Source organism: Megalopta genalis, chromosome 3 (genome assembly GCF_051020955.1).
Source record: "Megalopta genalis isolate 19385.01 chromosome 3, iyMegGena1_principal, whole genome shotgun sequence".
NCBI classification, from domain to species: Eukaryota; Metazoa; Arthropoda; class Insecta; order Hymenoptera; family Halictidae; genus Megalopta; species Megalopta genalis.
In genome coordinates this window covers 31,395,012-31,414,532 of record NC_135015.1, presented here as the reverse complement: position 1 = coordinate 31,414,532, position 19,521 = coordinate 31,395,012, and the positions used below count along the sequence as shown (strand labels likewise).

At 46.6% G+C, this 19,521-nt stretch overlaps 1 protein-coding gene and 1 long non-coding RNA gene across 6 annotated transcripts in view; both read right to left on the bottom strand.

The window, feature by feature from the left end:
• Mxd (MAX dimerization protein) overlaps window positions 1-19,521 on the bottom strand; it is a 330,355-nt gene that overhangs the window by 232,194 nt on the left and 78,640 nt on the right. The window lies entirely within an intron of this gene.
• The window catches only part of LOC143259205 (uncharacterized), a 49,155-nt gene continuing 30,363 nt past the window's right edge, over window positions 730-19,521 (bottom strand). The window contains exon 2 of the long non-coding RNA XR_013033052.1: window positions 730-5,801. This is a non-coding gene — a long non-coding RNA (uncharacterized LOC143259205). The remainder of the gene's footprint in view (window positions 5,802-19,521) is intronic.

Genomic DNA, 19,521 nt, shown 5'->3' with positions numbered 1-19,521 from the left:
TCCTCGGCGTCGAAGCGCAAAAAGACGCCGGTGCTAGCCCCGTACCACGGGAATAAAAGGGGAAGAGACACACACGGGGGAAAGTGAAATGTGTCCCGGGATATCGATGTCGGGTCTGTTTGGTCCTCCAGCGAGAATAGGGGATGATGAAAGTGGCTGCGATGCCTCGCCGGGATCGGGGGATGATTGGAGAACCGTGAATTTACCGTGCCACCGACGCTACAGCTTCTTCCCGATCATTTAAGCGTAATCGAAGCTGTCCTCGGCTTGCGAATTTTCGATCCTCTCCGGAGGGAGGAGACTTTTCTTTTAGGGATATTAGGTGTTCCCGGCTGTGACGGATGGCCGTCTCTCGTTGGCTCCTGGGCGGGGCTTGGAAGGGTGTTTTTTCGATGCTTTAGGTTTCATTTTGAAACGAATATATTGAATTCTTTGTAATTATTAATCTCTGAGTATTAACCCTTTGCCACACTATTCTCTTCATAGTTGATAGTCATTTCGATGCTTTAGGTTTCATTTTGAAACGAATGTAGTAAATTCTTTGTAATTATTAATCGCTGAGTATTCACCCCTTGCCACACTATTCTCTTCATAGTTGATAGTCATTTCGATGCTTTAGGTTTCATTTTGAAACGAATATAATAAATTCTTTGTAATTATTAATCGCTAAGTATTAACCCCTTATCATACTATTTTCTTCATAGTTGATAGTCATTTCGATGCTTTAGGTTTCATTTTGAAACGAATGTAGTAAATTCTTTGTAATTATTAATCGCTGAGTATTAACCCCCTGCCATACTATTTTCTTCATAGTTGATAGTCATTTCGATGCTTTAAGTTTCATTTTGAAACGAATATAATAAATTCTTTGTAATTATTAATCGCTGAGTATTAACCCCTTGCCACACTATTCTCTTCATAGTTGATAGTCATTTCGATGCTTTAAGGTTTCATTTTGAAGCGAATGTAGTAAATTCTTTGTAATTATTAATCGCTGAGTATTAACCCCTTGCCACACTATTCTCTTCATAGTTGATAGTCATTTCGATGCTTTAAGTTTCATTTTAAAACGAATATAATAAATTCTTTGTAATTATTAATCGCTGAGTATTAACCCCTTGCCACACTATTCTCTTCATAGTTGATAGTCATTTCGATGCTTTAGGTTTCACTTTGAAACGAATATAATAAATTCTTTATAAATTATTAATCTCTGAGTATTAACCCCTTGCCATACTATTTTCTTCGTAGTTGCAGCGATTAGAAGTTTCTCGATTGCAATCATTTCGAAGAAAAAAAAAGACAATTCGTATTTATCGCGTATCTACATTTACATAAATGTTTAAATACTGGTGACAAGAAATCAGAATTTTATTCGGACTAAAAGGAACGGAATATCGTTCGTACTTAACAAATTATCGTTAAAAATCTCCGTCGCGTGTCATGCTCGTTAAAGCATGGCAAGGGGTTAATTAATTTGTACAGTTGTTGACAATCGGTAATTATAATTAATTATCCATTTTTTGCGGATCGTATCGATGACTCCGCTGCGACGATTCTCCGATCGTCGGCGAGATAAACGAAGAAACAAGGAAGCCTTCTAAATAAAACGAAGCACGAGCAAACAGAATATTGAACGAGAATCGAACCCGGCTGAATTATCAACGTTCGCCGATTCCAATTTCGTTTGCTCGCGCATTAACGGACCGAATCGACATCGTTTCGCGAATTTCGATTTAAATCCCCGTGCACGATGCTTCTTCGAATTGCAACGTCACGGTGGAAGATGGGACCGGAGGGTTGATAAGTAGATCGCGGGGAAGATTATCGGATCTCGGGTTGCGGTGCAACACGAATCACGCTGAATCACGATTGAACATAATTATGCGGATTCATCGCGCTTACGGCTTCTGCGTGTGCACAGAAATTTAGGGCATCGTCTCTCCGTGTAGAACGTAATTAAAGCAATAGATTCGCCGAAGACGTTCGCTTTGCATCCGACTCGATTTTTTAACGCATTCTCCGTCTCTACGAAGCTTCGTCGAATGCTTGAATATCGACGACGAGAGATTTGAATTTTATTCGAATTTTAAAGGACTGAATAACATTTATACCTAATAAGTAATTACTAGAAATTTTCGTCGCCAGTCGGACTCGTCGAGGGGTTAAATACGAGCAAATTTGGCGATCGCAAAAACGATCTCGCAACGCGATAGAAAAATTGCCCGCGGCGCCTCAGAGCCGACGCACGACTTAAGATTTCGAGGAGAAACGATTGTTGAAACATTTCCATTCCGTTTAAGTTGGCAGCGCGATGCGTCAACGGTGTCTCGTGGATTACGATTTAAACGCCGGTCGATCCTGCCTCGAGTCCCGACGTTGCGGGGGATGACAGGGCGCGGAGGCGTTGATAAATCGTAGATCGCGCCGAGGAGTATTCGATTCCGCGCGATGCGTCACGATGCAACGCCGGGAGTCGCGGCTGATTCGATTAGGCCGGGGTTCCCCGATGCTTTTAAAACGGAATTCACGGTTCGGAACGAAATCTGGAGCCGGCCGAGAGCCGCGGATACTCTCGGCTTAGTCATCTGCTCTCTGCTCTCCGCACTCGGGGTGGCCCGACCCCGCGGAATTTAGGTCGCCGAACGATGGAATTATGCTTCCGGGAGTGGCGCGGCCGCCCCCCGTCCGAACGTTTTTGTTAACGGCGTCGCGGTACCCGCGCCGAACCATTTGTTTACCACCGCGGACGGTATGTTTTCGGCCGACGTTAACAGAGATCGCCTGGCTAATCTTCGATCCATCCGAAATCTTTGATCGATAGGGTTGTTTTCGTGCCGCGCGAACTTGGTAACCTTTCGCGAATCGGACACGCCGGGTATCGATCGACGATGACAGGTCGCAATTGGGATACTATACTCTGTAATATATTCCGTAATGTAGTACGTTCTAATAAATCTCGTTAGATCTCCTTATAATAAAAAAAAAAAGAAATTAGGATCGTCGGTTGCGTATGAACACAAGAACCGGGAATTACTACCGCTACTTCGAACTGCTGTAACTTTGCAGAAAAAAATCGCAGCGGCGTTCCTCTTTTTTCAAATTAAAGAGGAAGGATCGAACTTCGTTCCGCCGTGGACGGCATCCGCGGAAAAAATTGTACAAAGTCCGTGCATCTCGTCAAACTTCGCTATTTTCAACGCGACGAACATGGCCCCGCATTTCGTGGGTCACAGTGGCGAGGGTGCGTCGAACTTAAAATCTGGGAACATCGTCTTAACCCGAGAAAGATAACCTACGTCGCAGAGGCGCCTGCGAAATAAACAACTGACTGCACCGTTTTTCATAGAGGTCTAGTGATTTAAGTTTAAAATTACTGAAAATATAAAAAAATATAATATAAATGCATTTTATTTTTACAATAATGCCAAACCTTTAAAATGACTAGATTAACTTAAATAAATATCCATTGTTAGTATAAAATTGACGCCTTAGAAAAGCATGCGCCTCTGAAGCGTATGGTTATCTTTTACGTACGTTGTCATATGGTTATCTTTCTAGGGTTAAAGAAGAAGCTTCGAGCTTTGATTTTTAAAAAAGATCTTCGTCCTACGATGATTTTTTGCGGAGTCGTCGACCGTCGAAGTTGGCCAATTTTTATTAAAAAATCTGTCCATTCTATACGATTTTGTTGAGCAGTGCATCTTCGGACTTCGTTTAGCAATAAAGCCTTCGATATCGGGAGAACGAAACTGTCCACCGGTCAAAATTCGGGTTGCAATTTCGTGGCGGAGTCGCCGGGGGCTGCTAATAAGGGAGTCGTTCCGCCCCGGCCGGTCCCTCGGATTATTTTCCTCCGCTCGGGGTCTGGTTTTTCGGGCGTTCCCTAACGGTTCCAGCAGAATTTCATCATGCCGACAAACGTCACCGAGGAACGTTGGTTTACAACGCGAAAATACGCGCTGCAAACGAAAGGATCTGCGACGGTAACGGGGGTGGTTTCCGGGGAAACTGCCTGCCCGGGGGGGAAGTGAATAAGAGAAGGGGGGGAAGGGCGCGGAACGACGGTAGAAACAGACCGAGCGCAGAGTTTCGACGGATTTCTTTCCGCGATCCGTCGCTCCCGTGAATGCAAACGCGACGGAACCGGGGATTTTGAAAATTCCAATATCTTCGGGGACGAACGTCGCAGTGCCCGTGGAAATCCGGCCGGATTTGCGGACGGAGACGCGGGTCGACCTTCCGTTTCGTTAAGGCAATCGCTATGAAAGAGAGACCAGAAGAGAGCGAGCGAGCGAGCGAGAGAGAGAGAGAGAGAGAGAGAGAGAACACACGTCGTCGTCAACGTCTCCGAGAGGAAAGACCGCGCGCGAAGTACGCCACCGACGAATTCGAGCAACGATTCTTGCGGGACCATCGGTCGCCATTCCCGTTTCACCGTCGAAAATGGCGAAACCGGCGACCGCGCCGAGGAAATCCGTTTCAAGAGACACGTCGCCTCGGAAATGAAAGTCACACGAGATTTTTCGCGAAAAGAATTAACTTCGTCGACGGGAACGAGCGAGCGTTCCCGTCGAAAACGTGGAAAAAGCCCGGACGGTCTCTAAAAAAGACCATTCCGACTACGAATCTTTCGCGTACTACAATATTTACACGGCTGCCGGAATTCGCGCACAGAGTGGCTCGGGATCCTGTCTAATTAGCAGATTGTGGAGGGACGTGTCAATTTTTACCCCCCCTCCGGCTTCGACATTTTTCGAATCCTGCAGAATTTTGTTCCACGTCGACGGTGACTGCTTTAACGCTATTTTCATTTTGAGCATTCAAATTATTAATATATTATATTATTGTACTGTTGTTTTATTATATATATACATTATTGTACTATTATTATATCATATTATTATACTATTGCTATATTACATTAGCAACTATTATTATATCACATTATTATACTATCGTTATATTGTGTATTATTATACTATTGTTATATATTATATTATAATACTATTATTATATTTTATAATATTATTATACTATTATTATATTATAATATTATAGCATTATTATACACTATCAGTATATTATAATATTATAGTATTATTATACTATTATTATATTTTATAATATTATAGTATCATTATATTATTAGTATTATTATATTATCGAACATCCACTTGATAAAAATAACACAGCGATTGTCATCGTAACATATGCTCGCAGAAACGTATTTACGAAATTAATTCTCCATAAACGTGTATTAAAGAGGAAATGATATTTCTACATCGTTATAATATTCCGCGATTGATTGCACGATAATGCAGCGTTAATCAAGCGCCGATACGCATCTTCGCCGATGAATATTCACGGTCGGGGTAGCTTCCCCCGGCGGAGATTTTGTAATTGGATTTAATCGGATTGCAATTTAGAGAAAATGAAACGTCGGGATTCTCTCTTTTTTTCGGAAGTTACTTGCCGGCCGCGCTTTGATAAACTTGGTTACCGACCGACCGTTCGGTCGGGGCGGTCCAATTACTTTTTAATCAGCCTGTACCGATACAGAAGCACCGTCGAAAGCTTCGGTTAATCATCGAAACTGCAGCACTCCGCTCTAATTAATAAAGTATCGCTCAAACAAAGGAAATCCAGCCGAACTTTTTCATCCAATCTGCCCCGGCTGCGATAATTAATATTCATCGTTCCGGCGAATTATTCGGTGAAAATTGAGAACACTGTACCTTAATCTCCCATATAATCCACGCCGGTTCATGCTCTGCTAGTAACTTCAATAAAACACTCACCTGAAACAGAAAAGAAAATCCATTGTTCGATTATACCGTCCGACTGTCCCGTTGAAATTCATTTACACTTAAAAGTGCAACGCCTCGCCTCGCAGTTTCTTTTATCCGGCATCCCTTTATTCGCGCATTCGTACCGTCGTTTCTCTTAAACCTCGACCACGCGAACGCGAATACTATGGGAAAGACTTAATCGGAGCTGCGAACGAGGATAAACCACTTTCACGCGATTATAAAACGGAAAACTGGAAGATGTTGCGAGTTCGATAATTTATCGATACCGAACTTTACGCTTCCCGGAAAATCGAGTCTCAGAGCGTCGTCGCTTCCGTTCTTCCGTCCATCGATCGCTGAAAAGTTTCCACTTGCACCGATATTCGTCGACGTCGTGCAGATCTTACGTTATTCAATAATTTCAGCTTTCTCTTTATTTTATTATTAAAATAATAAGATAAATAATGCGGCCATTCGGCCGAAATTCACGATGCTAGAAATTTCGTGGGGGTAGAGGACGGCCCACCATCGCCGGTCCCTTAGAAAATGGCCGCTAGGCGGGGTTTTCCTCGGTGGAAAAAGGCCCGTTAAGATGGCCCGCGACCAGGTATGGCCGGTTACCTGACTCTCTCTATAGTCATTACTTTATTACTCGAGGGCTAAGGCACCGAAGACGCACGTGTTCGCCAACTGCGCGCAAGCCGTCGGGGACTTTCGAGGGTCTTAGCTCGAAATAATTTCTTTGGGCCGAGTTCAGCACCTCGTGACAAAGCAATTGAATGAAACTATTGTGCTATAAGATGTCGATGAACCGACATCTACCATGCACGTGCTTTGTACAATATTTTGAGCGTTCGCTGTTCCGACAAATGATATTCCAATGTTCGGGAAAACATAAATCGAGCGATTATAATACATTTATTAAGCCTCTTAACGAATTTCAAGTCGCTCGAATACGCCCGATATTAAATATAAATACGGCTGCTTTCATCGCGGCGTACGAACGAGTAAATCCATTTATTTAATCCAGCCGAATTCCCCGCAAAAATCACGCGCGCCCGGAGATCTATGTACAGCGTGCGCGATATTAACAATGCAAACTCGGTGACTGAAATGTTACATCTTTAAGGATCGAATTACGGTAACGCGAAGCTAAATCAACGTGTTTCTGTAATAATGAGGAAAGTAATAATAATAAAAAGTAAAGCAAGAGTAAAGTAATAATAATGATACCGAAAAATACCCTCGAGTTTCGAATAATTCTAGTTCTCCCCGTAGCTATTATAACAAGCCAAAAATGATGATCAACATGAATTCGATACCCTCGGCAGAGGGAACAGAAAGATATTTCTCCGGCATCGTTGGTAAACCGCGTGTTTTTACGCGGAATGTACAAATTGTTTATATCACAGTCGCGAGCCGCGCAGACGTTCGCTCGATCTCCCAATAACAATCTTACCGGGATAAAAAAAACGATCGTTTCGCATTGTTTAAAACGTTCGAATCGTTTTACACACGGTCCCGATAACTTCTATCGTAAATGCATGAAATCCGCGGTCCAATTACGGGGCGGCGCGCACATAAGATGGAATTGCGATGCGTCGAGCCAGAGAAACGCGGGACAATTAAAAACACACGGGAAATATACAACGGCGGTGCGCCGCCCCCGCCCCGAGCATCCCCTGGCAGCGGCAGATGTCGCGACACCTACGCGAGCCCCGAATCCCCGAGAGCGAAATTTCAATCGCAAATTACGTATCGGCGGCGAAGCAATTTTCCCTGCACGGCCGCGGCCCGCCGGAAAGTCGAATCAAACACGCGAATCAATAAATCCCAGGCCGTGCGAGCCGGCGCGGGGGGCAGAGGGGCAACGAAAAATATTTTCCTAATCGACCCACGGTCCGCTAGAAATATCGCCGAGAGCGAGGATCGAGAGAGAGAGCTAGAGAGAGACGCCTCGCTCTCATCCGGACGTTGGAGATATTCCGCGCGTCGGTCGGCAGACTAAACGATTTCGGCCTAATTGATTGATTCCGTAGCGCAAATATGTAGCCGGCGACCTTGACCTCCGTGCTAAAACCGGCCGTGCTCGCGTACATGCAGAGGGCGCGGGCCATTTCGGTGAATCCGTCGGCGGGGTGTCCGCGATCCGAGGAGAAGCCGCTTCTTCCGCGAGTCGCGGAAAACCGATTCCGCGGCGCGCGCGTTGCGTGTCTTCGCAAATTTTTACCGAATGTCCGAACGTTCCTCCCTTCTTTCTTTTCTTCCCTCGTCGTTCTGTCCGGGTGAACGAACGCTTTCGCGGACGACCGCTGTGTACCATTTGTCCAGGATCGTGGACAATCTGCTGCATCGCGAACGTAATCGATCCCCGTTTCGCGTGTCCGATACTTCGTACTCGTTCGCAGGTTTGCAAACGTACGAATAAACGTCGGCAGATACAAAAAAAAGAGAGGAAAAGGACGGCGGACAGACGAATCGATGTCACGATACCGCGGGGGCTACGAATGGAAATCGGTGCGTCGGAATGTGTCGCGGGTAGAGAACGCGTTGTTCCTCTTATCGCGGCCGACGTCGTAACAAAGGAATTGATTCGACATTTCCGATCACGTGTTCCCAGGAGAGAGAGAGAGAGAGAGAGAGAGAGAGAGAGAGAGAGAGAGAGAGAGGAGCGGCGGCCGGGACCGACGCGGGCGAAGGAAGCGTTAACCAAATGAGAGCTCTCGCCTAGCAGAATTCTTGCAATTTTTCGCGTGACCCGCGGCCGTTTCGTTCGCCAGAATGGCTTCCGCGCGGCGTAATGGCCTCGCTGTGTGCACGCTTCACCGAAAACCGACGCCGACGCCGTCGCGTTCCTCGTCACGGAGGAGAGACCTCTCTTCTCTCTCTCTCTCTCTTCTCCTCCGTTCCACGTGGCCCGAAATTGCAGTCGTCGAACGGTTAATCTTCCCGTCGACAACCAAAAATCTCCGCGGACTTTCAATTTCACGGCCGGAATTGCCTCGTAGATTTTTCAGATTGATTTAATTCGAAGGCGCGCCCAGCTCGCGCTGCTCTCTCGGACGGACGGCACACGCTCCGCCCGAGAATTATTACCGTAATTTCTCCGCATCGGGCGAGTTCGCGTTCCACGCGGACACGCTTGTCGTTCGGATCAATTTCAGCCGGAGCCGACATTACGCCTGGCTTTGGCGGGCCCGTGGAAATTAGCGGTTCTGGGTTTTTTTTTAGTTTGCAACCGCTCGAGCGACTTTCGTGGAAGTTGTCGTCGCTGTATCGATTCGTTCGAGCGCAGCGTTGGCCGGAGCGTCTCCATTGATTCAGGCTTTTCTATTTTAGAGGATGACAGGGAGTTTGTCGCTTTTAGTTCATTGTTTAGCGTGTATTTTAGATCACACGTTGCGGCAATATTGAATGACTCGGCTCGTACAGCTCGAATAATTGTATCTCCTTCCAAATTGTCCATTCCTGTGCACGATCTGAGCGCCGATTAGGCAGAATTTCTGGGCTTCCCATTGCAGGAGGCTAGGAAGAATGAATCTGTACCTTTCGGAGTGCGAGATAATTCTGCAGAAACGTGAAACTTTGAAGTAACAGCCTCGTTTTATCGTAGCGTGAAAGCATAAGCAAGTAAAATGTAACAAGTAGACTCTGACAGAAAATGGGCAAGCGCGATTGAAGAGAACAAACGTACCAAATGGTCAAAGCGATACTTTCAGACCGTCAGAATCGAATAAAGAAAGAGATTCCCGCGCGAACGATTATTATTTCGCCCGAAGATATATATATATATATATATATATCCCTGGCGCGGCAACGAAAAAGCGAGTAAAATGTTCCCGGCAGCGATTTCGGCCGTGAAATCGGTTCGCGCCGATCTCGCGGCCGAATCGGCGAGCTCTCCAATAACGACGGCGATACTTTTCCCATCGTATTGAAACGAGCCCGGGAACAGTTTCCGTGTCCTGTTTAGCATCGAACAAAAGCAGACACGATAAATTATGATGTCGACGCGGCGCGGCGCGTCGACGGCCGACCGCAAAAGGCTCACCCTTTGACCAGCCTCTCTCAAAGGGCTATTGAATCGATTTCCGTGGGATCAAGACCTTCAAAGCGGCCAATTGTTCGGCGGCCGAGCGAAGGATTCCGCCGTGGCGCGCGGCGCGACGACGCGACGGAGAAGAGAAGACCGAGCCCGGGGACCGGGGACCGTCGACGGATTCCGGCTTTATTCCACGTAACGCTCACAATGACTGCCGAGATCCGGCCGGGGGTCTATTTTCGATTGGCCCCTTTTATTTTTATTTATTATCGCGCGAACGTGTTACGGGCCGGCCCTTTCTTCCACGATTTTCCGCCTTGTCGTGCGGATAACGGGCTAAGGAAAACGTTACTCCGCTTCAACTGCTTTCTTGTCGCCCGCGTTCGACCGAGTTCTATTATCGTTGCTATCGATGCCTCCGCCCGTCTACTTCAGCGGTTCCTACGACCCTCTCGTCGCGTCTTCCTTTGCGTCGAAACGGCCGCGCGAAATTGAAGCGGAATTTGCGGGTTTCTGGTATAGCTGCTCGCGATGCAGCGTTTGCTTCGCTCCGTATATTTTAGCCTTTATTTGAATCCCATTTCGCGCTTCTGTACCTTGCTCTATTTTGTCTACTCTATTTTTATTTTATTTTAACGTATGTTGCTTATCTTGTTGTAGTCGATTCTATCTTGCTTTAATTTTTATTCAATTCGCTCTAAATTCATCGTACTTCACTGTATCTTTCTTTTATCATTTTTACATCCTATTCTAGTCGATTCTATCTTGCTTTAATTTTAATCTAATTCCCTCTAAATTCATCGTACTACACTGTATCTTTCTTTTATCATTTTTACATCCTATTCTAGTCGATTCTATCTTGCTTTAATTTTAATCTAATTCCCTCTAAATTCATCGCACTGCACTGTTATCTTTCTTTTATCATTTTTACATCCTATTCTAGTCGATTATATCTTGCTTTAATTTTTATTTAATTTGCTCTAAATTCATCGCACTGCACTGTTATCTTTCTTTTATCATTTTTACATCCTATTCTATCTTGCTTTAATTTTTATTTAATTTGCACTAAATTCGTCGCACTCCACTGTATCCTTCTTTTATCATTTTTACATCCTATTCTAGTCGATTCTATCTTGCTTTAATTCTAATCTAATTCCCTCTAAATTCATCGTACTACACTGTATCTTTCTTTTATCATTTTTACATCCTATTCTAGTCGATTCTACCTTGCTTTAATTTTAATATAATTTGCTCTAAATTCATCGCACTCCGCTGTATCTTTCTTTTATCATTTTTACATCCTATTCTAGTCAATTCTATCTTGCTTTAATTTTAATGTAATTCTCCCTAATTTCATCGCACTCTATCTTTCCTTCACCTATTTACATTCTATTATATTTCATCTATTTTAACCTTGACATTGTTTCAACTCGTTGTTCATTATTACACCGAAACACATTCGAACCAGTTCCGCGACGTAAAAATTGAAAATGTATCGAATGGAATATCCGGTGGAATAAAATTCTGCCGCATTGTAAACACTTGCACCGTTCGATCGCGCAGATAATAAAACAGCAGCAGATTTTGCACGAGTTCTCGGCTGAATCCGAAACTCTTCTAACGGCGGCGCTCGTCGAAGCGACTCGATTAAAAATGTTAACACGAAGGTTAAAACAACGCGCGCGGTTCGAGCGAACGATAATTTTCCCAAGCCGGCGTGCGATTCTCGCTTGAAATTTCGCCGAGCGCTGGGATATTTCCTTCTCGCCGCGGATCAATTTACGCGGCGAACATTCCGCTCGCGATTTCAGCAGACTTTTTGCGGCCGACGCGACGCGGAAGTAAAAGTGAACGCGCGCAGCAGCGCCCGTGTGTCTTCCACGCGTGTCAAAGATTTTTCTATGAACCGTGCAGCAAAGTCGAGGCACGTGGACACGTTTTCCCCGACGCCGCTTTGTTTCGCACAGCCGGACGTCCCGTAAATCGAATCTGTCGGTGTAAAAAGAAAAAAAAACGACAACGCGCGATAAGCTCGGCGAGGTACGCGCGTCGCGCGCGAGCGTGTTAAACGCGCGCGTTCCAAAGGATTTCGAATATGAAAAATAAATTCTGCGGAAGAAGCGCGCGGCTGATGAGGATAAAACTGCGGAGAACGGTTGGAACGAACATCTGAGAATCGCTCGAATTTCCTTCGTCTCTCGTCGACGAAAATACAACCTTCGTTGCAATTTAACCATCGATTTCGCGCGAGAAAAATGTATCGCTCTCGCGTTACGCCGGGCTGTTTTCGCTCACCTTTTCAGCGCGGTCGATGCTCGACAAAAAGTACGCATCGTACACGGCTGTAAATTATTTATAAACGAGGCGGCGCAGTTCAGAGAGAATGGACGAATTCTGCAAAGCGCGTGATTCAGCTTCGATTTTCTATTTCTATTTCTATTTCCCGCGGCGCGGCGCGGCGCGGTCCGGCGTCGTCGCGTTGAGAATGTTTGGTAGCGAAGAAGCGACTCGAGCGAGTGAAACGAGCCGGCGCGGCATGTGTTTTCGCGGACGTTTCGCGAAAACATACGAAACGCTTCGCGCAGCGACGAACGTAAAAATCGGGGACGCGGGATCGACGGCGAGAAAATGGTAGGAGAGAGGAGTCGCTCTCGGCTGATGGACGTGGACGAAATTAGAATGGTTCGCGGTCATAAAGCTCGCTCTCTCGCACTTTGATCGAGCCTAACACCGCCCCCGGGGACTAATAAACATTCGACGCTCGAAAGACGCGTTATTTCCGTATCGATGGAGAACGATCGGGAGAACAGCGGTGTAATAAGCCCAGATTGATACTCTAGAACCGCGTCGATTCTTCCGAACAAGACGGTGAAATAACATTTTCGAGCGTGTCGCGTCCCGCAGCTGGTAAACTTCCGCGGTCGAACTGTCCGACAGCCGTTTAACATTCGTCCGGCGTTTTATCGAATAAAATGAAAGCACTTCGGTGTTTCGAAATATTGTTTGTTCGCCGTCCCGCGAATTCGCGCCGCGAATATGTAAAATTCTGTAATCCAGAAAACCCGGTGCGTAAATTTACGACGCGGAGGCCGAACGAACAAGATGGTTGCAAATCCTGGCGAAAGCAAATTACGATTCACCGTGCCGCGGTACGTGTTCCGAGAGGTTTATCGATGTCCGAGGAAATCGTTTCGCAGGCGTACTAATTTGAAAAGACAATAGGACACTTGCTTTTAAAATACAAGACGATCGAATCGGTATGTATATACTTTTTGAATGCGCGATTCAGTTACAACGTTCTACGGTTAACAGTACGTTTCGATTGTTTCTAAAATATTAAGGGCTCCGCCTAGAGAAATACAGCGCTTTCGATTTTCCAAGAAATCTGAACAGCGCTTTCGATTTTCCAAGAAACCTGAACAACGCGTTGTTTAAATCGTTCGTCGTTGTTTAACCCTTTTAGTGCCATGCGAAAAAGAGGTGCCTATGCGAGAATAACCGGCCGAATTTCACGGTTTTACTAGGGTTTGGGAAAATGCTCATAAAACCCAAACAAGAAACAATATTTACATGATTCAAAAAGCAGTAAATTAAGGACGAAATGGAGAACAAAACAATGACACTAGATTCTCTATATTCATTGAAAATTATATAAATAACAAAGGTATAAAAGATCATAAAAGATCATAAAGAAAGTAAAAGTCCAGTTCTCTCTTACAAAACGTATTTGCACATACAAAAAGTCATCTTTTCATCATAATTTTATATAAATCATTTATTACAAAGCATATACTTTCCATTTCTGATATATTTCGTAAGATAAATAATATTACATAACAAACATAAAAAATAACGCGAAGGTACATGATAAGCGCCGGACGGATTATCTCTTCCGAAATATGTAATTGTTATAGGTAATATAACATTGCTGAAACAAAATTATGTTGTCATAAATATATTTGTGATATAATTTTGCATAATACTTCATTATAATAACATAAATATTTATATTTATATTTATATATTGTAAATGTGTAAATTTTTGTTATTATAAAGCGCTATAAGTCGCGGGCCGATATATCGGCTCTGGCACTTCTCGCCAGTGCAGCAAGAAAAGGGTTAAGACGTCGTCCAAATCGTTGGATAACAAAGTTAGAAAACGTTGTTCTCATCTATCGCTTCAAGTACATAATTGGAAATTTGAGAACAATATTTTCAGCCGCAGTCTCCGACACCTCGACAAAAATTCGACGTTCGATCTCTCAGAAAGATCGCTCCGTTTCAAAGATCGTCCGACCACTCTAGCGAGCATTTCCACGGAGTTCCTGCGAATAACGAACGAACGGCGAGCAAAAACGAGCAGAAACGTACCATTTGAAATTAGAGAGAGGACCACTCCGGCGTAGGAGAGGGGGCCCCGGCTAGAAACGAGCGATTCCTGCCGCGAGCGGTTTTTATCGGAAACGAAACGGTGCTCGATGCCGTGACCGATAACGAACCGTGACCAAGACCGGGCCCGAAGTAAAAGTACACCACGCGTCGCCAATCCCGCTGATTTTATTAACGATCCCGCGTTCCGCCGATTTAAACTTCGGCCGTTTGGTTCGCTCGGCCGGAAACACGCTCGCGCTTTTTCCCGGCGATCGCGAGCGGATCCGGGGCGACGATGCTGGAAACCGGCGCGGCGGGACGCGAGACGAGGGTGGCGGCCGCGTACGGGGCCAGGGGGGAGGGAAGGGACAGCAGAGAGCCCGGCAAGAAACACCGTCGACAAGAGTTGCCGAAACTCGATCGTTAAATCATGCCCGGGCTGGCTGTGTTTTTAATCTCGCGGATACCTTTTTGCCGGACGAGCCGGGCGGGGGCGAGCTCCGGGCGCGGGGCAGATAACCTCTCCGTGGATTTTTCCAGCTCGTCGCCACTTCAATGGACCATGCCGCGTCCGTAAACGAGACTTTAAAGCACGATGAAAGTTTTATCGCGGGAATACCGTGAGCTGCAGCTTGCAGCAACTTCTTTTTCGGGGGTAGAGATTTTACGACGCCAGCACGCGTTCCAACGGTCCTCTCGCCGGGTTACCTACCGCGCGCAGAAAACCCTCGATCGTCCTCCTCTTCCCCGACGAATCTTGTTACGAAGCGGAGATATACCGAACGCGCCAGATACAGGGTGTCCCAAAAATGTCTCGCAATCCGAAAGTGGCGGGTTCCTCGGGTCATTTGAAGCAACTTTTTCCTTTACAGAATTTTTCTCCGAGGCACCGTTAACGAGTTATTAACGAAAAACAGTGACCAATGAGAGGCGAGCTCGGCTGGCGCGAGGCGACCGAGCCAATGGGCGGAACTGGGCTTCGTGCGCTGGTTGGCTGCGCCGCCTCGCGTCGGCCGCACTCGATTCTTATTGGTCACTGTTTTTCGTTAATAACTCGTTAACGGTGCCTCGGAGAACATTTTTGTAAAGGAAGAAGTTGCTCCAAATGATCCGGGGAACCCGCCATTTCCGGATTGCGAGACATTTTTGGGACATCCTGTATACCAAAAGTCTATCGATCGGGGCAAATTTCTATATTCTCTCTCTCTCTCTCTCTCTCTCTCTCTCTCTCTCTTGAAATCGATATTTCACGTAAAGATCCGCGGTCCGCTCGCGAAAGGGTCTCTGTAATTTCAAGAATTGTAGACGACCGACCGCGGAATCGGTCATTTCGACCAACTCGGTAGATTTGAGCGGCACGAGAGAACGTTACAGTTTTCACTGTGGTCGTATAATTTCAAAATAGAAGGCGCGAACCTCTCGATTATCGGGCGACGATTCGGAAAGGGTGCTCCGCAGACGCTGGGACGGTAACCATCTTCGAGAAAGCGCGGCTCCGGCGCTCGGAATATGCGGATATCTAATGGCAGAAGGAATCGTCGGGAGGACGGTCCGCGAATACCGCAAACAACGGGGCCGGATATATCTATCCGAGGAACCAGGGAACGGGGATTGCCTCATTTTCCGTGCAATCAGTCCGCGATAGCGTCATAAACAAGCGATAAAATCAACATGAAAAATGCATGCACTTATTCAGCGGTGCTTCGCGAAAAGAAGGAACGCTTGTTTGCGTAACGGTCGCGGTAATTTCGATGATACGCTTCCACGTCGTCGGACCCGAGACAAACAAGAACCCGGGTCGCCTCCCCCGACGCCCACCGCCCCGCGAACAACCCGAGAAATAGATCTCCGTTAAGCCTCGTCTTTCTTTTTACTATCGCTGTCGCCTTGCTCCGCAACAACGAATCGAGCTTCGCTGTAACGTCGATCCGTCTATCCGATAAATTATTGTGTTTTTTTTTCTCTCCTTCCGGCGTCCGATATCTCACGCCATTGTGTTCTACTTCTATCGCTTCTTAAGCTTCCGAGTCTCTTGCTGCTGGATGAATGGTTCGACCTCCTTCGAGATCGCCGATAACGAACTTGCGCGTTCGAGTAACCGGAAAACAATGTGCTAGGCACTTAAAAAAGATATCACCGGGACGTTTCTTCGACGAAGAACGTGCGTTTCGCACGCGTGCAGTCGGAAGAAACGGCGGATATAATACGAATCCACGCTGGACATAACGCACCGGTCATTTTGACCGGTCGCATATTTTTTTAACACGTTGAATGCCACGCCGGTTTTTTCAGAAATTGTCCGTGGCGCCACGATGAAGTTTCTTTTATGTGATACATATAATGTTGAAACATTATCTGCAATAGATAAGTTACAGTGTATAACCATGTTTGACATGTTAATTGCGACAAGGATCACTGTTTGAATTCACGATGGTAATAATTCAAAATATTAGATATTGACATTTGTTTTAAATTATATACATTTCTATCAATTTGGGCGCGCCGGTCACCGGTGGCCCCCGTGGCACTCAACGTGTTAAAAATTGTCGAAGCCGCATCTTTCGTGGGAAATGACCGAATAAATTTCGTGACTCGAGCGCGCGAAATACGATAGCAAGATATCGAAACGAGTTCGGTCTTGTAATACTTATTAAGGCACGCGTGTCGGACATCTTTTCGGTGCTGGTCAGGTTTAAAGTTAATTAAGAAGAAAGAACGATCGAAGGTGGAGGAACGAAGTAAATGTGCGATTAGACAGAGATATGTGCATAAATTGTTCGGCTGAGACTGTTTTGCACACGAGGTAGCAAAGGATTTCCGAGACAGCGAGCAAGATTATGCCGGAAAAAGAAACGGCAGGAACGAAGGTGTCCGCGGAGCAGGGAAGAGGGGCCCGTACAAATCAATGGGCTTCATTGAGAAAACGCATAAAGGGGTGGTTCGTGCGAGGGGGTAAATGTCTCCGGTCGAAAGAAGAAAAGCGGGGAGCCGGTGCAATCGCGCGCGGGTTCGATAGGTCAAGTTCAAGCTGGCAGGAGATGCCATCTACAGCCACGAATAGAAACGGCGTGGAGCGGAGCGGCGTTGGGATCGGGAAACGGGGATAGCGATAGGGAATAGATAGTGGGGAGGGCCGGGCATTCCTGACTACTCTTCTTCTCTCTGTAGCCAGCCGAGTACAAAAATAAAATGGCATCGTGCCAATGCACGTGTGCACCGACAGAGATTCACGATTTTCGCGAAGATCTCCCAGAGAGCCTGGGATCTCCGCTCTGCTCCGCTCCGCTCTTCTATGCGGTCCCTGCGGCCGCGCTCCGTCGACTCGAATCCCCTCGGCTCCTGCGCCGCTGACCGATAGGCCGGATCGATGGAAACAAAGATACGGTGGCCCGCGAGAGATGGATACGCCTGATAATCGGCGCGGTCGTTTATTTTCCAGGCAACTTGTTGAAATGCCGCGCGACTCCTCCGTTGCCGCAGCGTGGATCGTATAATCCTCGCGCGAGAAGAAGGCAGCTTCGCGTTCGCGTTCCCCCCTCTTACTCTAGCTGCCCCCACTGCCGCAGCCGTCGGTTGCCATTGGCCGAAAACGTCGAAGCGCGATCGTCGGCGGTCCTCGTCACCGTTCCGGCCAATAGCGACAGCTGTTATCTAGCGGGGCAGCTAGGAGGGGGGAGTGTAAACGCGAAGTCGCCTTCTTCTCGCGCGAGGACTATAGACGGTCCTCGACTGCTGGCCGTTCTCGGCACGGGCCGAGTTCGAAAATCAATATTTGCCCGGGCCGCTCGTCATAAGTAACGGTCAATTAACCACCGTAAACAATTAGAGGCGAGGCAGCGGCGAGCGAGGCAGAGGCGGAGTAGGAGTCGGAGGCGGAGGCGGTAATCGGAGCCGTCCGAGGGCCGCCGCAAATTTACAGCCGCGGACCAAGATGCCGAGGATCGATCCGGGGCCATCGGGAGCATCGCGAGGATTCGTTTGCTGAAATTTAGTATCGGCCGACTCGTTCACCTCGGTGTTCTCTCATTAGCCGGCTATCTGCCGATCAAATTTACGGGGGCACCTGCGGAACAGCCCGCGGACCGATGGGAAAGGGTTGATCTTGGGACAGCAGCGGCTGCCGTTGGGGATGGGACCGAGTACGCGGAGCGGGGCGCTTGAAACTTCCACGATTTATCGTCGATTCGAGCATTTGGAATTCGAACGACGACTCCGAGACACCGATCAAATTTATCATGCTTTCGAACAGTTCGATTCTTTTCCTTTTCGATTAATTGCCGAGGGAATAGGACAAGATCTTACGTCGAGGTTTGTTCGAGGTTCTTCTATGATTTCATCGTTGTTGCTTGGAATAATAAAGAGATTTAAATAATAAAGATCGAGGATAATCCGGTTCGGTTAATCGACGCTCTACTGTACCAAGTTCGCGTGAATTTTAATATTCTGCTAAAGACTCCAGTGTGGCATGAACAATTCTTCGTGCAGAAAGTGAATAAAAGTCGAGAAAAAGTATACGTTTTCATGGTCGGAAGAAACCGTCCAGAGTTCTCGAGTTAAACTGTCTTCTTCGAGTGCAAATCGATCCACGCTTAATAGATTGACTTTAGAATACACTACCACGCGCGTGACTGTCTATCGTAAGCTCGACGGAGCAGAGAATAATCTATTTTGAATGTTGTCCGAAGGCTCGCTCATTTTCTGAATTTTTTGCCGACAGCTTAAGATGACAGTTGTTTGCGTTGGATCTAAAAGAAGACCTTCGCGAGAGACGCTCTCACGAATACGTTTAGCAAAAATAAAGGAACGGGAACCTAGATACCGCCCGCTACGAAGTCTTCCAAATGTTCCGTCCTCTAAACGCAGAAAGAGAGAACGGAGGATCGATTCTTCTACTTCTCTGCCACTCTCGACTAGGCAACAATAATCTTGGCACAATATATACATATAGTACTTGGCATAACCTTGACATATAGGATCAGCACAAGGAAATTCACAGCGACCCAAAACTTGACATTTCCCGGAGAAATTACCGTATCTTCTTCGCACTCGATCCACCAATATTTGCCACGAACGCCGAGAATCCGCGGTCAAGCACAACCAGCGATCGCAATCGAGACTGCGAAACCCATCGAACGGACGTCTCCGTCCGAAAACGGCCGTCTCTGATACCGGTAAAACGAACATGAAATTTATACGCGCGCTCGTCGAATAAGCGAGAGAGAGAGCACGATCGAATAAAACGGCGGGATCGGACCGACCCAATAATAAGTAGGCTAACTACCAGACTGGCAGGTAACTCTGTCGCCTATCCAAACG